Raw genomic sequence first — 27,209 nt, 5'->3', positions numbered from 1 at the left:
GATGGACATCTTGGCTCTTTCCACAGTTTGGCTATGGTGGACATAACTGCTATAAATATCGGGGTGCATGTACCCCTTCAGATCCCTACATTTGTATCTTTGGGGTAAATAACCAGTAGTGCAATTGCTGGATCGTATGGTAGCTCTATTTTCAACTTTTTGAAGAACCTCCATACTGTTTTCCAGAGTGGCTGCACCAGCTTGCATTCCCACCAACAGTGTAGGAGGGTTCCCCTTTCTCCGCAACCCCACCAACATCTGTCATTTCCTGACTTGTTAATTTTAGCCATTCTGACTTCTGTGAGGTGATATCTCATTGAGGTTTTGATTTGGATTTGGATTTGGATTTCCCTGATGCCGAGCAATGTTGAGCACTTTTTCATGTGTCTGTAGGCCGTTTGGATGTCTTCTTTGGAAAAAAGTCTGTTCATGTCTTCTGCCCATTTCTTGATTGGATCATTTGTTCTTTGGGTGTTGAATTTGATAACTTTATAGATTTTAGATACTAGCCCTTTATCTGATATGTCATTTGCAAATATCTTCTCCCATTCTGTCGGTTGTTTTTTGGTTTTGTTGACTGTTTCTTTTGCTGTGCAAAAGCTTTTTATCTTGATGAGGTCCCAATAATTCATTTTTGCCCTTGCTTCCCTTGCCTTTGGCGATGTTTCTAGGAAGAAGCTGCTGCGGCTGAGGTCGAAGAGGTTGCTGCCTGTGTTCTCCTTTAGGATGCTGATGGACTCCTGTCTCACTCACATTTAGATCTTTCAACCATTTTGAGTCTATTTTTGTGTGTGGTGTAAGGAAATGGTCGTTTCATTCTTCTGCATGTGGCTGTCCAATTTTCCCAACACCATCTGTTGAAGAGACTGTCTCTTTTCCACTGGACATTCTTTCCTGCTTTGTCGAAGATGAGTTGACCATAGAGTTGAGGGTCCATTTATGGGCTCTCTATTCTGCTCCATTGATCAATGTGTCTGTTTTTGTGCCAGTACCATACTGTCATGATGATGACAGCTTTGTAATAGAGCTTGAAGTCCGGAATTGTGATGCCGCCAGCTTTGCTTTTCTTTTTCAACATTCCTCTGGATTATTTGTCCCATTTCTTTGAAAAAGGTGATGGTATTTTGATGGGGATTGCATTGAATGTGTAGATTGCTCTAGATAGCATTGACATCTTCACAATATTTGTTCTTCCAATCCATGAGCATGGAACGTTTTTCCATTTCTTTGTGTCTTCCTCAATTTCTTTCATGAGTATTTTATAGTTTTCTGAGTACAGATCCTTTGCCTCTTTGGTTTGCCTCCTTTGCCTAGGTATCTTATGGTTTTGGGTGCCATTGTAAATGGGATCGACTGCTTAATTTCTCTTTCTTCTGTCTTGTTGTTGGTGTATAGGAATGCCACTGATTTCTGTGCATTGATTTTATATCCTGCCACTTTACTGAATTCCTGTATGAGTTCTAGCAGTTTTGGGGTGCAGTCTTTTGGGTTTTCCACATAAAGTGTTATATCAACTGCAAACAGTGAGAGTTAGACTTCTTCCTTACCAATATGGATGCCTTTTATTTCTTTTTGTTGTCTGATTGCTGTGACTATGACCTCTAATAATATGTTGAATAGCAGTGGTGATAGTGGACATCCATGCCGTGTTCCTGGAGGGAAAGCTCTCAGTTTTTCCCCATTGAGAAGGATATTCGCTGTGGGTTTTTCACAGATGGCTTTTATGATATTGAGGTATGTACCCTCTATCCCTATACTCTGAAGAGTTTTGATCAAGAAAGGATGCTGTACTTTGTCAAATGCTTTTTCTGCATCTAATGAGAGGCTCCTATGGTTCTTGTTCTTTCTTTTGTTAATGTATTGTATCACATTGATTGATTTTCGGATGTTGAACCAACCTTGCAGCCCAGGAATACATCCCACTTGGTCGTGGTGAATAATCCTTTTAATGTACTGTTGGATCCTATTGGCTAGTATTTTGGTGAGAATTTTTGCATCCATGTTCATCAGGGATATCGGTCTATAATTCTCCTTTTTGGTGGGGTCTTTGTCTGGTTTTGGGATCAAGGTAATGGTGGCCAAATAAAACGAGTTTGGAAGTTTTCCTTCCATTTCTATTTTTTGGAACAGTTTCAGAAGAGTAGGTATTAGTTCTTCTTTAAATGTTTGGTAGAATTCCCCTGGGAAGCCATCTGGCCCTGGGCTCCTATTTGTTGGGAGATTTTTTATTACTTCTTCAATTTCCTTGCTGGTTATGGGTCTGTTCAGGTTTTCTATTCCTTCCTGGTTCAGTTTTGGTAATTTATACATTTCTAGGAATGCAACCATTCCTTCCAGATTACCTAATTTGCTGGCATATAGTTGCTCATAATATGTTCTTATAATTGACTGTATTTCTTTGGTGTTGGTTGTGATCACTCCTCTTTCATTCAAGATTTTGTTGATTTGGGTCATTTCTCTTTTCTTTTTTACCTTGATGAAGTCCCAAAAAGTTCATTTTTGCTTTTGTTTCATTACCTTTTGGAAATGTATCTTGAAAGAAGTTGCTGTGGGCGATGTCAAAGAGGTTCCTGCCTATGTTCTCCTCTAGGATTTGATGGATTCCTGTCTCACATTGAGGTCTTTCATGCACTTTGAGTTTATCTTTGTGTATGGTGTTAGAGAATGGTCGAGTTTCATTCTTCTGCATGTGGCTGTCCAATTTTCCCAGCACCATTTATTGAAGAGACTCTTTTTTCCATTGCATCTTTTTCCTGCTTTATCAAAGATTATTTGACCATAGAGTTGAGGGTCCTTATCTGGGCTCTCTATTCTGTTCCATTGGTCTGTATGTCTGTTTTTGTGCCAGTACCATGCTGTCTTGGTGATCACAACTTTGTAATATAGCTTGAAATCGGCCAATGTGATGCCCCCAGCTTTTTCATTTTCAATATTTCCTTGGTGATTCAGGGTCTTTTCTGATTCCATACAAATTTTAGGATTGTTTGTTCCAGCACTTTGAAAAATGTCATTGGAATTTTGACTGGGTTGGCATGGAAAGTATAGATTGCTCTGGGTAGCATCGACATTTTAACAATGTTTATTCTTCTGATCCATGCGCATGGAATATTTTTCCATCTTTTTGTGTCTTCTTCAATTTCTTTCATGAGTGTTTTGTAGTTCCTAGAGTATAGATCCTTTACCTCTTTGGTTAGGTTTATTCCGAGGTATCTTATGGTTTTTGGTGCTATTGTAAATGGAATCGTTTCTCTAATTATTATTTCTACAGTTGCATTGTTAGTGTATAAGAAAACAACTGATTTCTGTGCATTGATTTTGTATCCTGTCACATTACTGAATTGCTGGATGAGTTCTAGTAATTTGGGGGTGGAGTCTTTGGGGTTTTCCACATAAAGTATGTCGTCTGTGAAAAGAGAGTTTGACTTCTTCTTTGCCAATTTGAATACCTTTTATTTCTTTTTGTTGTCTGATTGCTGTTGCTAGGACTTCTAGTACTATGTTGAACAATAGTGGCGAGAGTGGGCATCCTTGACGTGTTCCTGATCTTAAGGGAAAGGCTCTCAGCTTTTCCCCATTGAGGATAATATTCGCTGTGGGTTTTTCATAGATGGATTTTATGAACTTGAAGAATGTTCCCTCTATCCCTATACTCTGAAGAGTTTTAATCAGGAAAGGATGTTGTATTTTATCAAATGCTTTTTCTGCATCAATTGAGAGGACCATATGGTTCTTCTCCCTTCTCTTATTAATGTGTTCTATCACATTGATTGATTTGCAAATGTTGAACCACCCTTGCATCCCGGGGATAAATCCCACTCGGTCGTGGTGGATGATCCTTTTAATGTATTGTTGGATCCTATTAGCTAGGATTTTGTTGAGGATTTTGGAATCCATATTCATCAGGAATATCGGTCTGAAATTCTCCTTTTAGATGAGGTCTTTGCCTGGTTTGGGGATTAAGGTAATGCTGGCCTCATAGAATGAGTTTGGAAGTTTTCCTTCTGTTTCTATTTTTTGAAATGGTTTCAGTAGAATAGGTATTATTTCTTCTTTGAATGCTTGGTAGAATTCCCCAGGGAATCCATCAGACCCTGGACTCTTGTTTTTTGGGAGGTTTTGATCATTGCTTCAATCTCGTTACTGGTTATTGGCCTATTCAGGTTGTCAATTTCTTCCTGTTTCAGTCTTGGCAGCTTATAGGTTTCCAGGAAGGCCTCCATTTCATCCAGATTGCTCAGTTTATTGGCATACAGCTGTTGATAATAATTTCTAATAATTGTTTCTATTTCCTTGGTGTTAGTCGTGATCTCTCCCCTTTCATTCATAATTTTATTAATTTGGGTCCTTTCTCTTTTCTTTTGGATAAGTCTGGCCAGTGGTTTATCGATCTTATTAATTCTTTCAAAGAACCAACTTCTAGTTTCGTTGATCTGATCTACTGTGTTTTTGGTTTCTAATTCATTGATTTCTGCTCTAATTTTAATTATTTCTCTTCTAATGCATGGCTTAGGCATCATTTGTTGCTTTTTCTCTAGTTCTTTAAGGTGTAGAGTTAGTTGGTGAATTCGGGATTTTTCTATTTTTTTGAGTGAGGCTTGGATGGCTATGTATTTCCCCCTTAGGACCGCCTTTGCAGTATCCCATAGGTTTTGGACCGATGTGTTTTCGTTCTCATTGATTTCCATGAATTGTTTAAGTTCTTCTTTGATTTCCTGGTTGACCCAAACATTCTTGAGCAGAGTGGTCTTTAGCTTCCACGTGTTTGAATTTCTGCCAAATTTTTTCTTGTGATTGAGTTCCAGTTTTAGAGCATTGTGGTCTGAGAATCAGCAGGGAATAATCTCAATCTTTTGGTATCGGTTGAGACCTGATTTGTGACCCAGTATATGGTCTATTCTGGAGAAAGTTCCATGTGCGCTCGAGAAGAATGAGTATTCTGTTGTTTTAGGGTGGAATGTTCTGTAAATATCTATGAGGTCCATCTGGTCCAGGGTATCATTCAAAGCTCTTGTTTCCTTGTTGATTTTCTGCTTAGATGATCTGTCCATTGCTGAGAGTGGAGTCTTGAGGTCTCCTACAATTAATGTATTGTTATCAATATGACTCTTTATTTTGGTTAACAGTTGGCTTATGTAGATGGCTGCTCCCATGTTGGGGGCATAGATATTTACAATTGTTAGATCTTCTTGTTGGATAGACCCTTTAAGAATGATATAGTGTCCTTTTGTGTCTCATTACCGATTTTAGTTTAAAATCTTATTTGTCTGATATAAGAATTGCTACCCCAGCTTTCTTTTGAGGTCCGCTGGCATGGAAGATGGATCTCCATCCCTTCACTTTCAGTCTGGATGTATCTTTAGGTTCAAAATGAGTCTCTTGTAGACAGCATATGGATGGGTCCTGTCTTTTTATCCAGTCTGCAACCCTGGGCCGTTTTATGGGAGCGTTTAGGCCATTCACGTTGAGAGTGATTGTTGAAAGATATGAATTAATTGTCATCATGTTGTCTGTGAAGACGTTGTTTTTATAGATTGTCCCTGTAAATTTCTGTTGTAGATCACTCTTGGGGTCTTTCTCCTTTTATAGAACCCCCCTTAATATTTCTTGCAGGGCCGGCTTAGTGGTCACATATTCTTTCAGTTTCTGCCAGTCGTGGAAGCTCTGCATCTCTCCATCCATTCTAAATGAGAGCCTTGCCGGATAAAGTATTCTTGGCTGCATGTTCTTCTCATTTAGTACCCTGAATATGTCTTGCCAGGCCTTTCTGGCTTGCCAGGTCTCTGTGGATAGGTCTGACGTTATTCTGATGTTCCTCCCTCTGTACGTAAGGAATCTCTTCCCCCTAACTGCCCTTAGGATGGTTTCCTTGGTTCTAAGATTTGCAAGTTTTACAATTACATGCTGGGGTGTTGGCCTGTTTTCCTTGATCTTGGGACAGGTCCTCTCTGCCTCTAGGACTCGAATGTTTGTTTCATTCCCCAGATTAGGGAAGTTCTCAGCTACGATTTGCTCAAATACATCTTCTAGCCCTCTCTCTCTCTCCACTCCCTCCAGGAACCCAATTATTCTGATATTGGAATGCTTCATGGTGTCACTTATTTCTCTGATTCTATTTTCATGGATTCTGAGTTGTTTTTCCCTGGCCTCCTCTTTTCCCTTTTTATCTATTATATTGTCTTCCAGGTCGCTTATTCGCTCTTCTGCCTCAGTTACTCTAGCTGTTAGATTATCTAGATTGGATTGGATCTCATTGATAGCATTTTTAAGTTCTGCCAATTCACCTTTCATTTCTGCCCTTAGAGACTCTATGTTGCCATTAATGGATTTCTCCATTCTGGCCACTGTCTTCACAATTGCTAGCCTGAATTCCATCTCTGACATCTTGGTTATGTCTGTATCCATTTGTAAATCTGCAGCATAAGTCATAATCTCTGAGTCTTTTCTGTTTTGGGGGCTCCTCCTCCTAGTCATTCTGTTGATAGGTGTTTGAGGGAATGTATAGAGTCCAAATTATTGACCAGAACCCAAGCAAGATGCACCTGTTTTCTTGGGACCTTAGGGTTGCTGGCTTCTTGTTTTCCCAGCCTGTCTTCTGCGGGAGGGGCCTGCCGCGCTATTACTCAGGAAACCCTGTTTGGGCGGTGTTGCCCTGCCCCTCTGTGGCGGGGCGATGGGCTCAGTGGGAATCTGTTTTGGGGGCTTTTGTTCTCTAGCGGCTTTCCCTGGGGCTTTCCGCATCTCCTCCGTGAGTCAGAGCAGAAGAGACCGTTTCCAACCCTCTGCCTCAGAGCATAGATATCGCAGTCTGTTCTTCAGTGAGCACTCCAGGCCACACCGTCTCCGTTTCTGCCCATGCTGCTATAAACTGCAGCGGCCTGGGTTGTGCGCCCCTCTGCAGTGCTCCCAGTCCTGCCTCCCGGTCGGGGCACGTCTCTGCCCTTTGTGCTTCTAAAACCGCCAGCCGCTCTCAGTTCGCCTGCGCGACCCGCCACTCCTGGTTTCTGTCCCGGGGGCTGCAGTTCGCACGCGTGACCCCGCAGCTCTGGGTTTCTGCCCCGGGGGGCTGCCCTAGAGTCCTTTCCCAGCCGCTACCGGTCTGCGAGTCTGTGCCCCATCCCCAGCACGCATGTGAATCCGGCGGTGTAGAATCCCCAAGGCCAGGCACCCTCCCGCTGCCGTTTATCCTCCGATATCTGCCTGCAGAATCAGGGCTCCCCGCTTCGTACCTCAAAACCAACCGCCTGCAACATTCTGTTTGTAGAGATCCAGATCTTCTTACATCTCAGGCTGGCTTCGTGGGTGCTCAGAGTGGTCTCTTAGATATCCAGCTCAATTCTGGGGACCAGTTGAAATAGGGTCCCCTACTCCTCCGCCATCTTTCCTTCCTCCCATTTCTCTTTTCTTTTTGATAAGTCTGGCCAGCGCTTTATCAATCTTATTAATTCCTTCAAAGAACCAGCTCCTTGTTTTGTTGATCTGTTCTACTGTTCTTTTGGTTTCTGTTTCATTGATTTCTGCTCTGATCTTTATTATTTCTCTTCTCCTGCTGGGTTTAGGCTTTATTTGCTGTTCTCTCTCCAGCTCCTTTAGGTGTAGGGTTAGGTTGTGTATTTGAGACCTTTCTTGTTTCTTGAAAAAGGCTTGTATTGCTATATACTTTCCTCTTAGGACCGCCTTTGCTGTATCCCAAAGATTTTGAACAGTTGTATTTTCATTTTCATTTGTTTCCATGAATTTTTTAAATTCTTCTTTAATTTCCTGGTTGTCCCATTCATTCTTTAGTAGGATGCTCTTTAGCCTCCATGTATTCGAGTTCTTTCCGACTTTCCTCTTGTGATTGAGTTCTAGTTTCAAAGCATTATGGTCTGAAAATAGGCAGGGAATGATCCCCATCTTTTGGTACTGTTTGAGACCTGATTTGTGACCTAGGATATGATCTATTCTGGAGAATGTTCCATGGGCACTCTGCAGCCGGCCTCCCTGCTCCGAAACCTGGAAGCTCTGCCGCACTCAGTCACCCCCAGTCTTTCTGTGACCCCGAGGGTCCTCAGACCACACTGTCCCAGCGAGGGTTCCACCCCCCGCTTAGCCACTGTAGCGACATCCCTCAGCAGAGCCAACTTCTAAAAGTTCCGATTTTGTGCTCCATTGACTCTATCACTTGCCAGAAGGGCCGACGGAGGCCCCTTCCCCCTCCATCTATCCTCCCGAATATCGCTTCGGATTCACTTCTCTGCACATCCTACCCTTCCAGAAAGTGGTCGCTTTTCTGTTCAGAGAGTTGTTGCTATTCTTTTCTTCGATCTCCTGTTGAGTTCGTAGGTGTTCAGAATGGTTTGATCCCTATCCAGCTGAATTCCTGGGACCAGACGAAATCCAGGTCTCCTACTCTTCCGCCATCTTGCTCCGCCAGTCCGAGATAGACAAAAATTTAACACACCTGACCTGACCCCCACTTCCTAACAGTCAAAATAATGAAGAAGAGGAGGAAGACAGGCTGATGCTAGAAATCTGAAATCCACTCCTCCTCCTCCCCAAGTACAGGCACCAGAACCGATGCCCAACCCACTGGCTTTACCATAATTTTTAAAAGCTATTATGGTAAAAAACAAACAAACAAACAAATATGGGGCATGAAATTTTAAGATCACAAAAACCATGGCTTAAATGATTCTAAAACTTCAAAAACGATGACAACTAAAAGAGCCCAACAACAAGAAAACAGCCTAATTTTTAAATGGGCAAAAAGATCTGAAATTCACTCCAAAGAAGATAAACAGATGGCACATAAAAGGATCCTCAACATCATTAGTCACTAGGTAAATGCAAACTAAAACCACAATGAGATACTGTAACACACCTACACATGGCTAGCGTTAAAAAGACTGACCATACTGGCAAGGATGTGGAAGAACTGGTATTCTCATGCACTGCTGGCATGATTATAAAATGGTACTATCATTTTGGGGGGAAAAAGAAGGTGTGGCAGTTTCTAAAAAAAGTTAAACCACATTTACCACATAATCCAGCCATCCACTCCTAGGTATTTCCCCAAGAGGAAAGGAAAAAGACAACCATTCCAAGACCTACACATGGGTGTTCATTGTAGCTTACCGATAGTAATATCAAAAAACTGGAAACAACTCACATATCCATCAACAGATGAATGGATAAAACAACTGTGGTATGTCCATATAATGGAATACTATTCAGCAAGGAATGACTATTGATACATGCAACAGCATAGATAAATCTCAAAATAACTAGGCTAAATGAAAAGAAGCAGCCAAAGAAGAGTACATGTAGTATGACTGATTTCTATAAAATTTTACAAAATGCAAACTAATGTACAGTGACAAAAAGCAGATTCGTGGTTGTTTGAAGATGAGAAAAGGGACAAGAAGGGAAAGAAGGGATGAAAAGTGGCATTAAAGAAACTCTTGGGGGTATTATAATAATGGATTTAAGAGTGAATACATATGTCAAAATTTACCGAACTGTACACTTTAAATAGGGGCAACTTATTGTATGTCAATTAGAATTTGATTAAGTAGTTTTTTTTAAGCAGTCGAGGTGAACTGGAATGGCTCACTTTAAATCCAACAAGTTTTAGTTGCCAAGTCTTATAGAGAAGGGAAAAGGTAACAAATTGTTCAATTAGCCAACCTCAGGTCAACAAAACTAGTAAGAAGTCAAACCAGGATTCAAATCCAGGACTGTGTAGTAATAAAGACCTTTCTCTTCATACTTCTTTTGAAGAAAAGCAGCATATGAACGGGTAAGAGATCCATTCAACAAGTATTTATTATGTCAGGCACCACTGTAGGCTCTGGGGATATAGCAGTCAACAAATGATATAAAAACCCTTACACTTGTGGAGCTAAAACATTCTGGGAATAAACAGGTTACAAAAAAACCAAAACTACAGGGTACATCAGATGTTCAAGTACATGTTAAGATGAAAAATAAGATGAAGTGTTAAGGAATGGGTTGGTTCAATTTTTTAAAAGTAGAAATGTTTGAAGGAACAATACAAAAGACACAGTCACTAATGTGAAAAGGACAGGTGGGAATGGAGAAGCAATGAAACAACAGCTGGTCTAAAAATAAAATAAAAACAATTAAGAAGGGAAAGATACATGGTAAACTGTCTCCACCTAACAAAAAAATTTTAGTTTTGTTCAATTCACTGGTGTATATATATCTATTCTGTCTAAAGGACAGTTATACCATTCCCCACTATAGGTCAATGAGAAAACAAGAGAGCAAGATGATACAAAAAACTGCAAGAGATGAATATTAGAGAAAATTACTGAACTGGAGTATTTAAAAATATACTACACCTAAATCTAAATAAAACCCCAAAAACCTCAAGTGAAAGAACATAACTCCAAAAGCTAGTATAATAATCATAGCACACAATCTCAACATGCTGTTTATTGAGGTGGAAAACTGTCATTATGCAGTAGCATAATTTTAAGAAATTGTTTCTGCCTGGAAGTACAAAAAATATGATTTTTTAAAAAAACCTTGCGATCATACACTGAGATCTGAAATATGATAGTTTAAGGCTACGGATGCAAAATCACAAACCTAGAAAATTAATACAAATGAGGCTCATTAGAGATAAACTGAAAATAAGTAATAAAAATAAAGTGATACTTTATTTAAGGCAGAAAAATACACCCTACAATTTTCCATTGTGATTTGGAAGCAGTCCCTCCACTGTAACTGACTGCATAAAAGGCCTACACTGACAAAATGCTGAGATTCAAAGGGTGGATCTAATCTTTACCTATGATAGAAAACAGAAGAAAACCCCTAAATCACTTCACTTTAAAACCTAACTTCATGCCTCAAGCAGAGAGACTTGCCTGAGAATTTGATGAAAGCTGTGGCCACTCCTTGAGAAACATGCACCTAAGTTCACTGACATCCATGGAAAACAGTCACTGATTTCTAAAAACCTTGCAAGAATACAGCACTCGATCATAAATTCCTGGGTCAAGCATTCAAGAAAATAGGGCTTCTGGTTCTTTATGGGAAAAACTTCTTCACACCCTATACTCCACTGATAATTAGTATCCCAATACCTAAGAAGTAATTCCTTGATGAATTACTGGGTTTGTTAGGATGTGAAAGTTTAAAAATCATCATTTTCTTCTGCTCCAACAAATACTTAGGTCATAAAATTTTTAAATTTAAATTGCAAAGGAAGCTAGCCAAATAAAAGCATCCAATTTCACTCCCTCCTAAAATATAACTAAAATCATAGTTAAGAAAAAAAAATTATTTTTAGTCCTGTAACTCACAGGATGAAGAAAATGGGAAAGGAAACAAAACCTAAATAATTTTAAAAGCTGAAAAACAGATGGGCAAGTCTGAGAAAACCAAACCCACACCAAGAGTAAAAAGAACCAACCCAATTTACACCTCAAAATTCTTAACAAGCTCAAGAACTGGCAATAACACGTAACTCTGGAAGTGGCGGGAAGGAGGAAGGAGTTCAAGGGAGATGCTAAAATAAGAAAAGATTGATTTAAAATTTCTAGATAGCATTTAGATCATTAGATTCACCTCCTCCAATCCACATCTCAGTGTATCCCCTTTCCTCCACTGGAAAGTTTATTCTCCAAAAGAGTGAATGGATGTTTACCAAGATTGGGTGACACCTGGCTCATCTGAGGAGTGGGGATGAGTAACAAAAAATAGGAGGATTATACGAACATATACAGAAAAAAACTCCAGCCCCCTTCCAACCTTGAGCTCTCAGAATCCTGGTATCCTAGGCTTTTTACCCTTCAGGCATTCTCATGCTATTCATTTATAGTTAATAAAAAAGGCCCCCAAGGACCGAACATATTGGACAAAAATAAACCCATCCTAAAGAACATACTGTGAAATTTGTGAACATGTGAAATCCCAGAACCCTGGGAGCAGAATTATGGTTCTATTAATAAGCTTCCAAATAGGAAAAATAGATCATACCCAAAAGATCAGGAGTCATAGACTTCTTAATACTAACACTGCATACCAGAAGACAATGGACAATACCTTAAAAATGCTGAAGGAAAAGAATTTCTAACTTAGCATTCTATACCTAGCTAAACTATTAATAAAGAGTTAGGATAAAATGACCTCTTCAGACATGTAAATTGTTTAAAGGCTATAGAGGAAAATGTAAACCAAAAGCACTTTGGAAAACAATTTGGCATTATCTTCTCAGATTGGTCTATGCATATTAATTCAGCAACTCCTCTCCTAATCACATACCCTAAGAAAAATAAACATGTATGCCAGCAGGCAACACAAGAAGGTTCAAAGCAGCACTGTTCTTAATAACAAAAGAGAAAAAATAAATAAATATGAACTGACAGAAGGATGGATTAATGAAGTCCAATATATTAGAGCTATGCACAACGCTGGTGAATCTTAGAGTTACATTAATTTTTTATTTTTTAAATTGTAATTTGAAACTTATTCTCAGTATATAGTTCTATGAATCTTACCACATGCACAGATTTGTGTTATATCACCTCAAACTATATTCAGACAGTTCCATCACCCCAAAAAACTCCCTTATGCTATCTCTTTCAAGTCACTCCTTCCCCCCCATCTCTACCCATGGCAATTGCTGATCTATCTTCCATCACTATAGTTTTGCCTTTTAGAGAATGACATAAAAATCGAGTCATATGGTATGTAACCATTTTGACTGACTTCTTTCATTTAACATAACGCCCCTGAAACTCACTGAAGTTGTTGCATGTATCAACAGTTCATTCCTTTTAACTGTTAAATAGTACTTTATTCTATGGATACACCACACTTTGTTTATTCACCCAACGCCAAACTGACAACTGGGCGATGCAGATGTGGGACACATGTGAGCCAACGGCTCAGTTCATTGACCACTCGCATGTCTTCTTTTGTGAAGACTGTTCAAGTCTTTTGCCCATTCTTTTGTTGTGTTGTTACTGAGGTTTTTGTTTTTTGTTTTTCCTACTACAAACCCTATTACTGAGTTTTGAGATTACAAGTCATCTGCCATATAAATGGTTAGCAAATAATTTATCCAGGACTATGACTGCCTTTTAGCTTTCTCCACTGTGTCTTCAGCAAAGCAAATTTTTAAAATTTTGATTTAGTGCATCTCATTAAAAATTTTTCCTTGTATAGTTTGTGCCTTTTGTGTCCTATTTAGGAAATCTCTGTCCAACCTAAAGCCACAAAGATATTCTTCTTCCTTTTCTTCTAGAAATGTAATAGTTTTACCTCTTGTCTCTGACATCTCAAGTTAATTTTGCCCTAAGAAAAAGGTTAAGGATCTTATTTTTCATACAGAAATCCAGCTGTTCCCATATCCTTTTTTGAAAACACTGTCCATTCTCCCACTGATCTGCCTTAGCATATTTATCAAAATCAATTGAGCATGTAAGTATGGGTCTACTTTTTTTTTTTCTTTTTAGTTTCAGAGGTAAAATTTAGTGATTCATCAGTTGTTTACTTCTGGATTCTATCCAATTTCATTGATCTATATGTTGATAGTTATGCCAATACTGCACGTCTTAATTATAGTAGCTCAATGTAAGTCAGCCTTGAAATCAGGTATTTTAAATCCTATAATGTTATTCTTCTTTTTCCAAGATTGTTTTTACTATTGTATGTTCATTGTCTTTCCATATAAATTTTTGTAGATGCCCCTTAACCAGGCTGCAAAACTATCTTTTATTCTCAGTTTACTGAGAGTTTTTATCATGAATGAGTGTTTAATTTGTCAAATGCTTTTTTTTTTGCATTTATGAAAATAATTATATGATTTTTCTTATTTATCCTAGTAAGACAGCAAATTAAATTGAATGATTTTCTAATGTTAATCCAACCTTAACATTCCCAGGATAAACCCATGTACCTTTGCACTCAGTTTGCTAAAACTGTACTAAAGATTTTTGTGTCAATGTTTATGATGAATTTTGGTCTGTAGTTGTCTTGTCTTGTAATATGTTTGTCTGATTTTGTTATCAGGGTAATATCAGTTCAAATAATAAACTGGGAACTGTTCTCTCCTCTCTTTTCTGAAACAGGTTGTTAGGACTGGTATCATTTCTACCTAAATGTTTTATATAATTTGTCAGTGAAACCATCCAGGCCTGGAGTTTTCTTTGTGAAACAGTTTTTAATTACAAATTCCATTTCTTTAGTGGATATAGGGCTATCATAGTTTCCTATTATTCCTTGAATAACTTTTGTTAACTTGTATAGTTCCAAGAATCTTCCATTTCACCTAGGTTGCAAAGTTCATAGGCATAAAATGTATAATATTCCCTTATTATCCTTTTAATGTCTGTGGGATCTGTAGTGATACACTCTCTTTTGTTCTTCATATTGGTAATCGGTATCTCCACTCTTTTTTCTAAATCAGTCTGTCACCTTAGTGTCCTTCTCTTTTCAGTATATAAGCTTTTATTTCGATTGATTTCCTGTATTATTTTTGTTTTCATTTTACTGATTTATGCTCCTATCTTTATTCTTTACTTTTACTTACACTGGACTTAATTTACTTTACCTTTTTCTAATTACCTAAGATGGGAACTCAGATCATTGATTTTTTTTTTTAGTACATCACTGATTTTAGATCTCTCTTGTTTGCTAATATAGGCATTTAAAGCTATACGTTACCTGCTAGTTTTGGGTTTCGCTGCAACCCACAAATTTTGATATGTTGTATTTATCATTCAGCTCCAAATATTTCCTAATTTCACTTGTGATTTCATTTTTGATCATGGATTATTGAGAAGAGTTTTAATTTCCAAATGTTTGAGATTTTCCCAGTTGTTACTGATACCTAACTTAATTCTGTTGTCAGAGAATATACTCTGTGACTTCAGTCTTTCTGAATTTATTATATATTGTTTTAAATCCCAACATAGGATATGTCCTGGTAAACATACTATGTGCATTTGAATCTGCATTCTACTGTTGAGTGTAGTGTCCTATAAATATCAATGTCAAGGTAAGTTGATAACGTTCAGATCTATGTTTTTTACTGATTTCTTTTTTAGTTATGTCAATTGCAACTGAAAGGAGAAACTGATGAATTGGCCCTTAATCATTACAAAATGTTCCTCATTATCTCTGTTAATGCTTTCTATCCTGAAATCATTTCTATAATATTAATACAGTCACTCCATACCTTATACTTCCTGCTATCAAGGTATATCTTTTTCCATCCATTTGCTTTCATCACTTATATATTTATATTTAAACTGAGTTTCACTTATAGACATGTAAGTCTATAGTCTATAGACATACAAGTCTATTCATAGATGGTTGGGTCTTGTTTTTAAAATTCATTCCTCCTTTTAACTGGAATATTTAGTAAACTAACATTTAATACAATTTTTGCTATAACTGAGTTTGGGATTGTTCTTTTGTTATTTTTCTATTTATCTCCCCTGTTTTTTGTTCTTCTGTTTCTCCTTTTCTGCCTTGTTTATGTCAATATTTCACAGAACTGTATTTTAGTTTTTCTGATCTTTTTTCCAATGTTACTGAGATATAACTGACTATAAATTTGTACTAATTTAAGTTGTACAATTAATGATTCACATATATATAAAAATAAATGATTATCACAGTAAGTTCAGTTACTATCCATCATCTCACACCGTTACAATTTTTTTTTCTTATGGTAAGAACTTTTAAGATTTACTCTCTTAGTGACTTTCAAATATACAACACAGTACTGTTAACTACAGTCACCATGTTGCCCATTATATCTCCAGAACTTATTTTTCTTATAACATGAAGTTTGTATCTTTTGACCGTCTTCACCTATTTTCCTCATTCCCCATCCCCTGCCTCTAGCAACCTCCAATCTGTTCTGTTTCTATGAACTTGGTTTTTTTTAGAGATCATACAGTATTCTTCTTTATCTGACTTATTTCATTTAGCATAATGCCCTCAAGTTCTACCCATGTTGCAAATGGCAAGATTTCCTTTTTTTTTTTAATTTTATTATGTTATGTTAGTCACCATACAATACATCATTAGTTTTTGATGTGGTGATCCACAGTCCATTGTTTTCATATAACACCCAGTGCTCCATGCAGTACGTGCCCTCCTTAATACCCATCACCGGGCTAACCAATCCCCCCTCCACCCTCCCCTCTAAAACCCTGTTTGTTTCTCAAAGTCCATAGTCTCCCATGGTTCATCGATTTCCTTCTTTTTTATAGCTGAATATTCCATTGTACATATAACACCACATTTTTTTACCCATTCATTTGTTGATGGAAACTTAAGAGTTGTTTCCATGTCTCGGCTATTATAAATAATGCTGTAATGAACTTGAGGATGAAGATACCTCTTCGTGATAGTGATTTCATTTCCTCCACGTATATACCCATAAGTGGAATTGCTGGATCATGTAGTAGTTCTATTTTCAATTTTTTGAAGAACCTCCATATTATTTTCCACAGTTCTTGCACCAACTTACATTCCCACTAACAGTGTACCAGAGTTTCCTTTTCTCCACATCCTCATCAACATTTATCTCTTGCCTTTTTGATGATGACCATTTTTTTTATGATTTTAAGTAATCTTTACACCTACCATGGGACTTGAACTCACAACCCTGAGATCAAGAGACACGCTCCACTGACTAAGCCAGCCAGGCGCCCCTACTGATGACCATTCTAACAGGTGTGAGGTGATATTTCATTGTACTTTTGATTTGCATTTCTCTGATAATTATTGATGTTGAGTACCTTTTTCATGTACCTCTTGGTCATTTGTAGAAGTTCTTTGGAAAATGTCTATTTAGTTCCTCTGACCATTTTTAAATCAGATTTTTTATTGAGTTGTATGAGTTCTCTACATATTTTAGATATTACCCTCTTATCAGATGTATAACTTGAAAATAGCTTATGATATTATTTGGGAAAGATAAGAATAGGATCCCATTACATAGAAGAGTTCTAGGGCACCTGTGAAATCAAGAGTGTATATTCAGGGCAGTAAGCAGTTTTCAAATGACAACAATGCAGAAGGAAAACCAACTGAACACCACTGCAATCTGAATGCTTTTATAATTATAAACATTTGGTACACAGCAGTAGCAACTATAATAATAATAATTACTGCTTATTATATTGTTTTGAGATTTATAAAACCTTCAAATCTGTCATTTAGCTTCCATTTTTGAGTTCTGGGGTAGCCAAGGTAATGGCAGTTACATAAATCCAAATCACAACACATCCTCCCAAACTCTACAAACCAAAAAGGAAAAGAAGTAAAATCACAAAAATTCCACGTTGTCAACACAACTAGAAGACACAGAATACTACAAATTTCAAATTACCTGTAAGGAGAACAAATAAATACCAATTCCCAGCAGAGATATTTTTAGAATTCTCACTCCAGCCCTATGTAGAGATCAAACAGGTAGTGGGAGTGAGCCACAGGGGGAATAAAAGAGGAAAACAGATGAACTAAGACTGAACAAAAATTAGCTCCAGAAAGAGAAAGTCCATCCCAAGGGGGAAAATACTGAGAAAGAGCTGTGGTAGATCAGTGCAAACTTAGAGAAAGGGCTTAAATGTGGACATGGAACTCAAAAGAGCAGTCTTAGGAAGAGATTTATTCAGGGGATAATGGAAAGGTGATCTTTTTAAATGGTACAATGAAGGGACAAAAAATAGAGGGGGAAATTTAGGGTCCTGAAAAAAGAAACTTAAAAAAAGAAAGAAAAGTCAAAAGACATACAGCCTTCACCACCAACACCCATTCAAAAGACAACCAGTAAAGAGACCATACTTTGCTACAACATAAGACATTACTTCTGAACCAGGAATCTTATAAACTATGCCAAAAACCAGCCATGCTCATGAAATGCAAAAGCAGAAACATTCTTCATCTATATCAAATTACTATAAGGAAAAAGAAAAGGCTCAAACACTTCAACTAAAAAAAGTCTTAACTCCCATTCCCCCCGCCCCAAGAAACTAACTATGGAGCAAAAGAAAACTCACTACTACACACTTGTAGCATCTAAATATATGGGGATAAAAAAAAAACTTGAATTATAAATTTTAAAAATAAAAACAAAAATGGACCAGAAGACAAGAAGAAAAGAAACAAGAGTTGATAAAAATCCAAGAAAAATAGAAGAAAAAGCCAAAATCATATCAGAAATGAAGACCAGATTTGAATGAAAACTTCATAAGGTACGCTGAAGAAAAACAAGGAAATGAGAATATGAGTGAGATAAAGAAGTGAAAGAGAAAGTACTTGAAATGGAAAACAGGGGCACCTGGGTGGCTCAGTTGTTAAGCGTCTGCCTTCAAGTCAGGTCATGATCCCAGGGTCCTGGGATTGAGCCCCACATCAGGCTCCCTGCTCAGCGGGGAGTCTGCTTCTCCCTCTCATTCTCCCTCTCTCAAATAAATAAATAAATAAATAAATAAATAAATAAATAAATAAAATCTTTTTTAAAAAAAAGGAAATGGAAAACAAGTCAAGATTTTAAACTTGGAAGTTTAAATGGAATTCCTAAAAACTAAAAGCAAAACACTGGAATGAGTCTAAAAATTAAAACTATAATTTGAGAAAGATTTCTTAAAATAAAATAAAAACTGAATCTACATATTGACATTGTTCATCAGGCACCTGGGAAATTGACCCACAATGAAAAACTCTGAGACATGTCCTAAAAAAGCAACTAGACTTTAAAGATAAAGAAAAAAATCCTCAACACATCAAAAACGAACAAATCAGTTAATAAGACAAAACTACGCTAACATCAGAATTCTCAAAATAAGGTAACAATAAAGCAGCATTTTCAAGAAACCGTAAGAAATAAAGTATGAATCAAGCTGTCCTTCAAGTACAAAGACATTTTTTTAAATTTTGAGCATTCAAGAATTCAGAGAATTTTATACCCATGTCCCCTTCTTGAGCAAACTACTAAAGAATAAGACTCATCCAACCAAAAGATGACTGGAGAAAGAAATATAAAGGAAATGACTGTAAATCTGATATATTTAATTATAGATCTAATAATAAAAAGAGGCAGAAGTGAGGGTAAACATATAAAAGTTATACGTTTTGATGACAAATAATGCAACTAAATATTAAAGAAAGGGAGAAAAGGAAGAAAAGTGAAATTAGCTTATTGTTCATTGTATAATAGGTGAGAGACAAAGGATAACACTGGAAAATGGCAAACCATATAGTAACACAGGATATTAAGGGCATTTGAAAAAAAGTATTACTAGGATAAAAACATGTGTTGCTAAATATCCACAAGATTGAAAAAAAGGCACAAAAATATGTAGAGAACATCACACTATAACAAAGATATAACAAAGATAACAAATATAATTCACATAGTAATTATTTTTTAAAAAGTATGGCAGGGTCAAGACCAAAATTAAGACATATCTATAAATGTGAATGGGCTTTATTCATCCATTAAAAGACAAACATTTTCAGTTTGATACACACAGCAAGACCCAACTACATGCTTTATATAAAAAGAAAACACATCTAAAATAAAGTGACTCAGAAATGCAAAAAAGGGGATTTTTCAGTCTATGAATCATTTCAAATTAGTTTTTGTGTATGGTGTGGAGGAAAAGTCAAGACTAATTTTTGCCATATGAGTATCAAGTTCTTCTAGCACCATTTGATTAAAAGATTGTTCATTCCTCAATGAGATACCACCTCACACCAGTCAGAATGGCTAAAATTAACAAGTCAGGAAACGACAGATGTTGGCAGGGATGCGGAGAAAGGGGAACCCTCCTACACTGTTGGTGGGAATGCAAGCTGGTGCAACCACTCTGGAAAACACTATGGAGGTTCCTCAAAAAGTTGAAAAATAGAGCTACCATACGATCCAGCAATTGCACTACTGGTTATTTACCCCAAAGATACAAATGTAGGGATCCAAAGGGGTACGTGCACCCCGATGTTTATAGCAGCAATGTCCACAATAGCTAAACTGTGGAAAGAGCCAAGATGTCCATCAACAGATGAATGGATAAAGAAGATGTGGTATATATATACAATGGAATATTATGCAGCCATCAAAAAGAATGGAATCTTGCCATTTGCAACTACTTGCATGGAACTGGAGGGTATTATGCTGAGCGAAATAAGTCAATCAGAGAAAGACATGTATCATATGACCTCACTGATATGAGGAATTCTTAATCTCAGGAAACAAACTGAGGGTTGCTGGAGTGGTGGGGGGTGGGAGGGATAGGGTGGCTGGGTGATAGACATTGGGGAGGGTATGTGCTATGACGAGCACTGTGCATTGTGCAAGACTGTTGAAATCACAGACCTGTACCTCTGAAACAAATAATGCAATATACGTTAAGAAAAAAAAAAAAAAGATAGTAGGAGGGGAAGAATGAAGGGGGGGAATCAGAGGGGGAGACGAACCATGAGAGACAATGGACTCTGAAAAACAAACTGAGGGTTCTAGAGGGGAGGGGCATGGGAGGATGGGTTAGTCTGGTGATGGGTATTAAAGAGGTCACGTTCTGCATGGAGCACTGGGTGTTATGCACAAACAATGAATCATGGAACACTACATCAAAAACTAACGATGTAATGTATGGTGATTAACATAACAATAAAAAATTTCATTATTCACTGAATTACATGGTCTCTTTGTCAAAAATCCCCGTTACATAAATCCATGTACACATAAATACTGTACACATAAATCCATGTACACATAAATAACTGACTTATGTATATATGGTCTCTGTTTTGTTGCACTGATCTAAATGTCTATCTTTGCACAATACCATAATGCCTTGCTTACTATAGCTTCAAAAGAAGTCGTGGAATCAGATTGCATACACTCTCCAACACTACTCTTTTTAAAAACGGTTTTGACTGTTCTAGATCTATATAAATTTTAGCTTATCAAATTCTGCAAAAAAAAACGTCTGCTAGATATTGATGGGGATAATAATATGAAGTCTTCCAGCCTATGAACATATTACCTCTCAACTTACTTAGATCTTTAATTTCTCAGCAATGTTTTCTTATTTTCAAAACAGAGCTCCTACATATCCTACAAATTTTGTTGTATTTATCCCTAGATGGTCAATGTTTTTGATGTTATTGTAAAGCATGTTCTATAATTTCACAAACTGTTCATTATAAAAACAAAAATATACAACTCATTTTATATATATTGGCCTTGTTCTGAGACCTTGCTAAACTCCATAATTAATTCTCTTTTTAGATTATTTACAATTTTCTATGTACATAATCATGGTCATCTATAAGTTGGAGGGTTTTACTTCTTTACTTCCAGTATTTACCTTTGCTATAGGCATACCTCATTTTATTGCACTTTGCTTTACTGTGCTTCACAGATTTTGCATTTTTTACAAATTGAAGCTTTGTGACAATCCTGTCTCAAGCCAAGTCTGTCAGTACCGTTTCTGCAACAGCATTAGCTCAATTCAAGTCTCTACGTCACATCTTGGTAATTCTTGCAATATTTTAAACTTTTTCATCATTATTAGTGTAATCAGTGATCTTTGATGTTACTATTGTAAATGTTTTGGGTTCCATGAACTGTGCCCATATAAGACAAGTAAACTTCTTCAATAAATGTTATGTGTGTGTTCTGACTGCTCTACCAACCAGCCATTCCCCTCTTTCCCTCTCCTCAGGCCTCCCTATTCCCTGAGACACAAAAATATTGAATTAGGACAATTACTAGCCCTAAATGGCCTTTAAGTATTCAACTGAAAGGAAAACTCACATGTCTCTCACTTTATTTTTTTTTAATTTTATTATGTTATGTTAGTCACCATACAGTACATCATTAGTTTTTGATGTGGTGATCCACGATCCATTGTTTTCGTATAACACCCAGTGCTCCGTGCAGTACGTGCCCTCCTTAATACCCACCACCAGGCTAACCAATCCCCTCTCCCCCTTCCCCTCTAAAACCCTGTTTGTTTCTCAGAGTCCATAGTCTCTCATGGTTCATCTCTCCCTCCGATTCCCCCCACCCCTTCATTTTTCCCTTCCTTCTTCCAATGTCCTCCATGCTATACCTTATGTTCCACAGATAAGTGAAACCATATGATAATTGACTTTCTCTGCTTGACTTATTTCACTTAGCATAATCTCCTCCAGTTCCCTCCATGTTGATGTAAAAGTTGGGTATTCATCCTTTCTGATGGCTGAGTAATATTCCATTGTATATATGGACCACATCTTCTTTATCCATTCATCTGTTGAACGGCATCTCGGCTCTTTCCACAGTTTGGCTATTGCGGACATTGCTGCTATGAACATTGGGGTGCATATGGCCCTTCTTTTCACTACATCTGTGTCCTTGGGGTTAATACCCAGGAGTGCAATTGCTGGGTCATAGGGTAGCTCTATTTTTAAATTTTTGAGGAACCTCCACAGTTTTCCAAAGTGGCTGTACAAATTTGCATTCCCACCAACAGTGTAAGAGGGTTCCCCTTTCTCCACAACCTCTCCAACATTTGTTGTTTCCTTCCCTGTCCATTTTGCCATACACAAAGATAAACTCAAAATGGATGAAAGACCTCAATGTGAGACAGGAATCCATCAAAATCCTAGAGGAGAACATAGGCAGTAACCTCTTGGACATCGACCACAGCAACTTCTTTCAAGATACATGTCTCTCACTTTAAATCAAAAGCTAGAAATGGGGGCCCTTGGGCGGGTCAGTCAGTTAAGCGTCTGCTTTCGGCTCAGGTCATGATCCCAGGGTCCTGGGATTGAGCCCCGCATCAGGCTCCCTGCTCAGTGGGGAGCCTGCCTCTCCCTCTCCCTTTGCTGCTCCCCTTGCTTGTACTGTCTCTCTCTCTCTGTCAAATAAATAAATAAAATCTTTTAAAAAAACAAAAACAAAAGCTAGAAATGATTAAGCTTAGTGAAGAAGGCAAAATGCCTAGCCAAAAGCTAGGCTTCTTGCATCAGACACTTAGCCAAGTTGTGAATGCAAGGGAAATGTTCTTGAAGGAAATTAGAAGTACCACTCCAGTGAATGCACAAATTATAAGATAGCAAAACAGTCTTATTGCTGATATGGATGATATATGCTGGATAAAAGATCAAACCAGCCACAACATTCCTTTAAACCAAAACCTAATACAGAGCAAGGCCCTTACTCTCTTCAATTCTACAAAGATGGGAGGGATGAGGAAGCTACAGAAGAAAAGTATGAAGCTAGCAGAGGTTAGTTCATGAGGTTTAAGGAAAGAAGAGATCTCCCTAATACAGAAGTACAAGGAGAAGCAGCAAGTACTGATGTAGAAGCTGCAGCAAGTTATCCAGAAGATCTAACTAAGATAGTTAATGAAGATGGATACACTAAACAACAGATTTTCTATGTAAACAAAACAGCCTTATATATTGGAAGATGCATCTAAAATTTTCATAGAGAGAAGTCAATGCCTGGCTTCAAAGCTTCAAAGGACATGCTAACTCTCTTGTTAAGGGCTAATGCAGCTAGTGACTTTAAGGTGAAGCCAATGCTCACTTACCATTATGAAAACTCTAGGGCCCTTAAAAATTATGCTAACTCTACTCTGCCTGTGTCTATAAATGGAATAGCAAAACCTAAACGACAGCACGTCAGTTTACAACATGTTTTACTAAATGTTTTAAGGCCACTGTTAAGACCTACCATTCAGAAAAAAGTTCCTTTCAAAATATTAATGCTCATTGACAATGCACCTGGTCACCCAAGAACTCTGATATACAACAAGATTAACGTTGCTTTTCATGCCTGCTAACACAACACCCATTTCAGCCCATGGTTCGTGGAGTAATTTCAACTGTCAAGTCTTATTATTTAAGAAATACATTTTGTCTAGTTTCTAAAGATCATATCTGCCAGGTCAAGATTCCCCATCCAGACACAATGGCCCCAATGAGATGGAGCCCAAAGGTGTCACTGAGAGTAACTGGAATGAAACTGTTGACAGCTTTGATGACGTGAACCTTTCTGAGTCCCTTTTCCATGGCCTCTATTCCTATGGTTTTGAGAAGCCTTCTGCTATCCAGCAGCAAGCCATTTTTCCTTGTATCAGGGTTATGATGTGATTGCTCAAGCCCAATCTGGGACTGGAAAAACAGCCACTTTTGCCATATCGATCCTGTAAGAGATTGAGTTGGATCTAAAGGCTACATAGGCTTTGGTCCTGGCACCCACTAGAGAGTTGGCTCAGCAAATACAAAAAGTAGTCATGGCATTAGGAGATTACATGGGTGCCTCTTGCCATGCCTGCATTCAGGGGACCAATGTACATGCTGAGGTGCATAAGCTGCAGATGGAAGTTCCCCATATCATCGTGGGTACCCCAGGTCATGTGTTTGATATGCTTAACCAGAGATACCTATCTCCCAAAGACATCAAGATGTTTGTACTAGACAAGCTGATGAAATGTTAAGCCACAGATTCAAGGACCAAATCTATGACACATTCCAAAAGCTCAGTAGCAACACCCAGGTGGTTTTGCTGTGAGCTACAATGCCTTCCAACATGCTTGAGGTGACAAGAAGTTCATGAGGGATACCATTTGGATTCTGGTCAAGAAGGAAAAGTTGACCCTGGAGGGTATCTACCAGTTCTACATGAATGTGGAACAAGAAGAGTGGAAGCTGGACACACTGTATGACTTGTATGAAACCCTTACAATCATGCAGACAGTCATATTCAATATCCAAAGGAAGGTTGATTGGCTCACTGAAAAGATACAGCCCCAAGACTTCACCATGTCCACCATGCACCAAGATATGGACCAAAAGGAACAAGATGTTATCACGAGGGAGTCACTCTATTGATTACCACTGATTTGCTGGCCAGAGGCATTGATGTGCAGCAGGTTTCTTTAGTCATCAATTATGACCTTCCCACCAACAGGGAAAACTACATCCACAGAATCAGTCATGGTGGACAATTGTGCCATAAGGGTGTAGCTATTAACATGGTGACAGAAGAAAAGAGGCCTCTTCAAGACATTGAGACCATCTAAAACACCTCCACTGAGGAGATGCCCCTCAGTGTTGCTGACCTCATCTGAGGGGTTATCCTGCTACCTAGCCCTACCCAGGGTTCAGTCCATGGGGGGCTGAAGAGGACAAGGAAGGGGGAGGGAAGCAAGCCAAGGGATGGACATGTCATTTTTTTCTTTGAGTAAATGTCACTTTTTGAGGCAAAAAAAAAAAAAGAAATATAAATTTGTAAGGTTATAGCTGCCAAGTGACTCCTTTATCTGGACTGCCAAGTGACTCCTTTATCTGGACACAGTAAATTGAAAACCTTCTGGAAAGGATTCACAATTCTAGATGCCATTAAGAACTTTCATGATTCACAGGAAGAGGTCAAAATATCAATATGAACAGGAGTTTGGAAGCAGCTGATTTCAACCCTCATGGATGACTTCGAAGAATTCATTACTTCCGTGGAAAAAGTAACAACAGATGTGGTATAAGTAGCAAGAGAACCAGAATTAGTAGTTAGAGCCAGAAGATGTGACTGAATTGCTGCAATTTCATGATAAAACTTGAACAGATAAAAAAAAATAAAAAAAATAAAAATAAAAAACGCTTGAACAGATAAGGAGTTGCTTCTTATGGATGAACAAAGAAACTGGTTTCTTGAGATGGAATCTACTCCTGGTGACAATACTGTGAAGACTGTTGAAATGACAACAAAGGATTTAGAATATTACATCAACTTAATTGATAAAGCAGCAGCAGGGTTTAAGAGGATTGACTCCAATTTTGGAAGAAGTTCTACTGTGGTTAAAATGCTATAAAACAGCATCACATGCTACAGAGTAAATCATTGTAAAAGGAAGAGTCAATTGATGTTGCAAACTTCACTGTTGTGTTATTTAAAGAAATTGCCACAGCCACCTCAACCTTCAACAACCACCACCCTAATCAGTCAGCAGCTGTTAATAAGACAAAACCCTCCACCAGCAAAAATACTGTAATTTGATGGAAGCTCAGATGAGAGCATTTTTTTTAAAAGATTTTATTTATTTATTTGACAGAGAGAGACACAGCGAGAGAGGGAACAGGGGGAGTGGCAGAGGGAGAAGCAGGCTTCCCGCCGAGCAGGGAGCCTGATGCGGGGCTCGATCCCAGGACCCTGGGATCATGACCTGAGCCGAAGGCAGACGCTTAACGACTGAGCCACCCAGGCGCCCGATGATAGCATTTTTTTAAAGACTTATTTGAGGGAGGGAGAGAGAGAGAGAGAGCAGGGGGCAGGGGGAGAAGGGGGAGAGGGAGAGAATCTCAAGCAGACTCCCCGCTGAGCACGGAGCCCAACACAGGGCTCAATCTCACGACCCTGAGATCATGATCTGAGCCAAAATGAAGAGTTGGACACTCTTCATGGGGGAGGGGGGACTCTAAATACTCTTCTTTTTAAGTTTTTATTACAATTCCAGTTAGTTAACATACAATGTAATATTAGTTTCAGGTGTACAATATAGTGGTTCAACACCTCCATACAACACCAGGTGATCATCACAACAAGTGTACTCCTTAATCCCCAACACCTATTTAACCCATTACCCACCCACCTCCCCTCTGGTAATCCTCAGTTTGTTTTCTATAGTTAAGACTCTTTCTTGGTTTGCCTTTCTTTTTTTTCCCTTTTATCAGTTTGTTTCTTAAATTCCACATACAAGTAAAATCACATGGTATCTGTCTTTCTCTGACTTAAGGTGTATATACTGTTTTATAGACATAATGCTACTGCACACCTAACAGCCTACAGTATAGTGTAAACATAACTTTTACATGCACTGGGAAACCAAAAACTTCATTTGACTCACTTAATGTGATATTCACTTTATTGCAGTGGTCTTCGAACCAAACCTGCAAGATCTCCAAGGCATACTTGTCCTTCTAATCTTGATTTATGGAACTAACAAAGCTCCCAAAACAATGTTAAATAGAATTGTAAAGGCAGATGTCTTTATTTTGTTCCAGAAGTTTGAAGAAAAACATTCTATGATTCATTATTAAGCATAATGTTAGATGTGGGTTCTACATATGTGCCTCTTATTAGATTGATAAATCCAATATTATGTAAAATTTATATGTTACATATATTTATATAAATTAAGTATTTGTTTATATTAAGAGTTTTTACATCTATAAGCATAAGA

General features: G+C 37.9%; 1 protein-coding gene and 1 pseudogene across 4 annotated transcripts in view; one reads left to right on the top strand and one right to left on the bottom strand.

Annotated features, from left to right (window-relative positions):
* Positions 1–27,209, bottom strand: part of DOCK3 (dedicator of cytokinesis 3) — a 571,728-nt gene that overhangs the window by 501,458 nt on the left and 43,061 nt on the right. The window lies entirely within an intron of this gene.
* On the top strand, positions 22,882–25,582 carry LOC116636594 (annotated as a pseudogene).

This window comes from Phoca vitulina, unplaced genomic scaffold (assembly GCF_004348235.1).
Source record: "Phoca vitulina isolate PV1807 unplaced genomic scaffold, GSC_HSeal_1.0 scaffold13, whole genome shotgun sequence".
NCBI lineage: Eukaryota > Metazoa > Chordata > Mammalia > Carnivora > Phocidae > Phoca > Phoca vitulina.
This window is presented reverse-complemented; position numbering and strand designations above follow the sequence as displayed.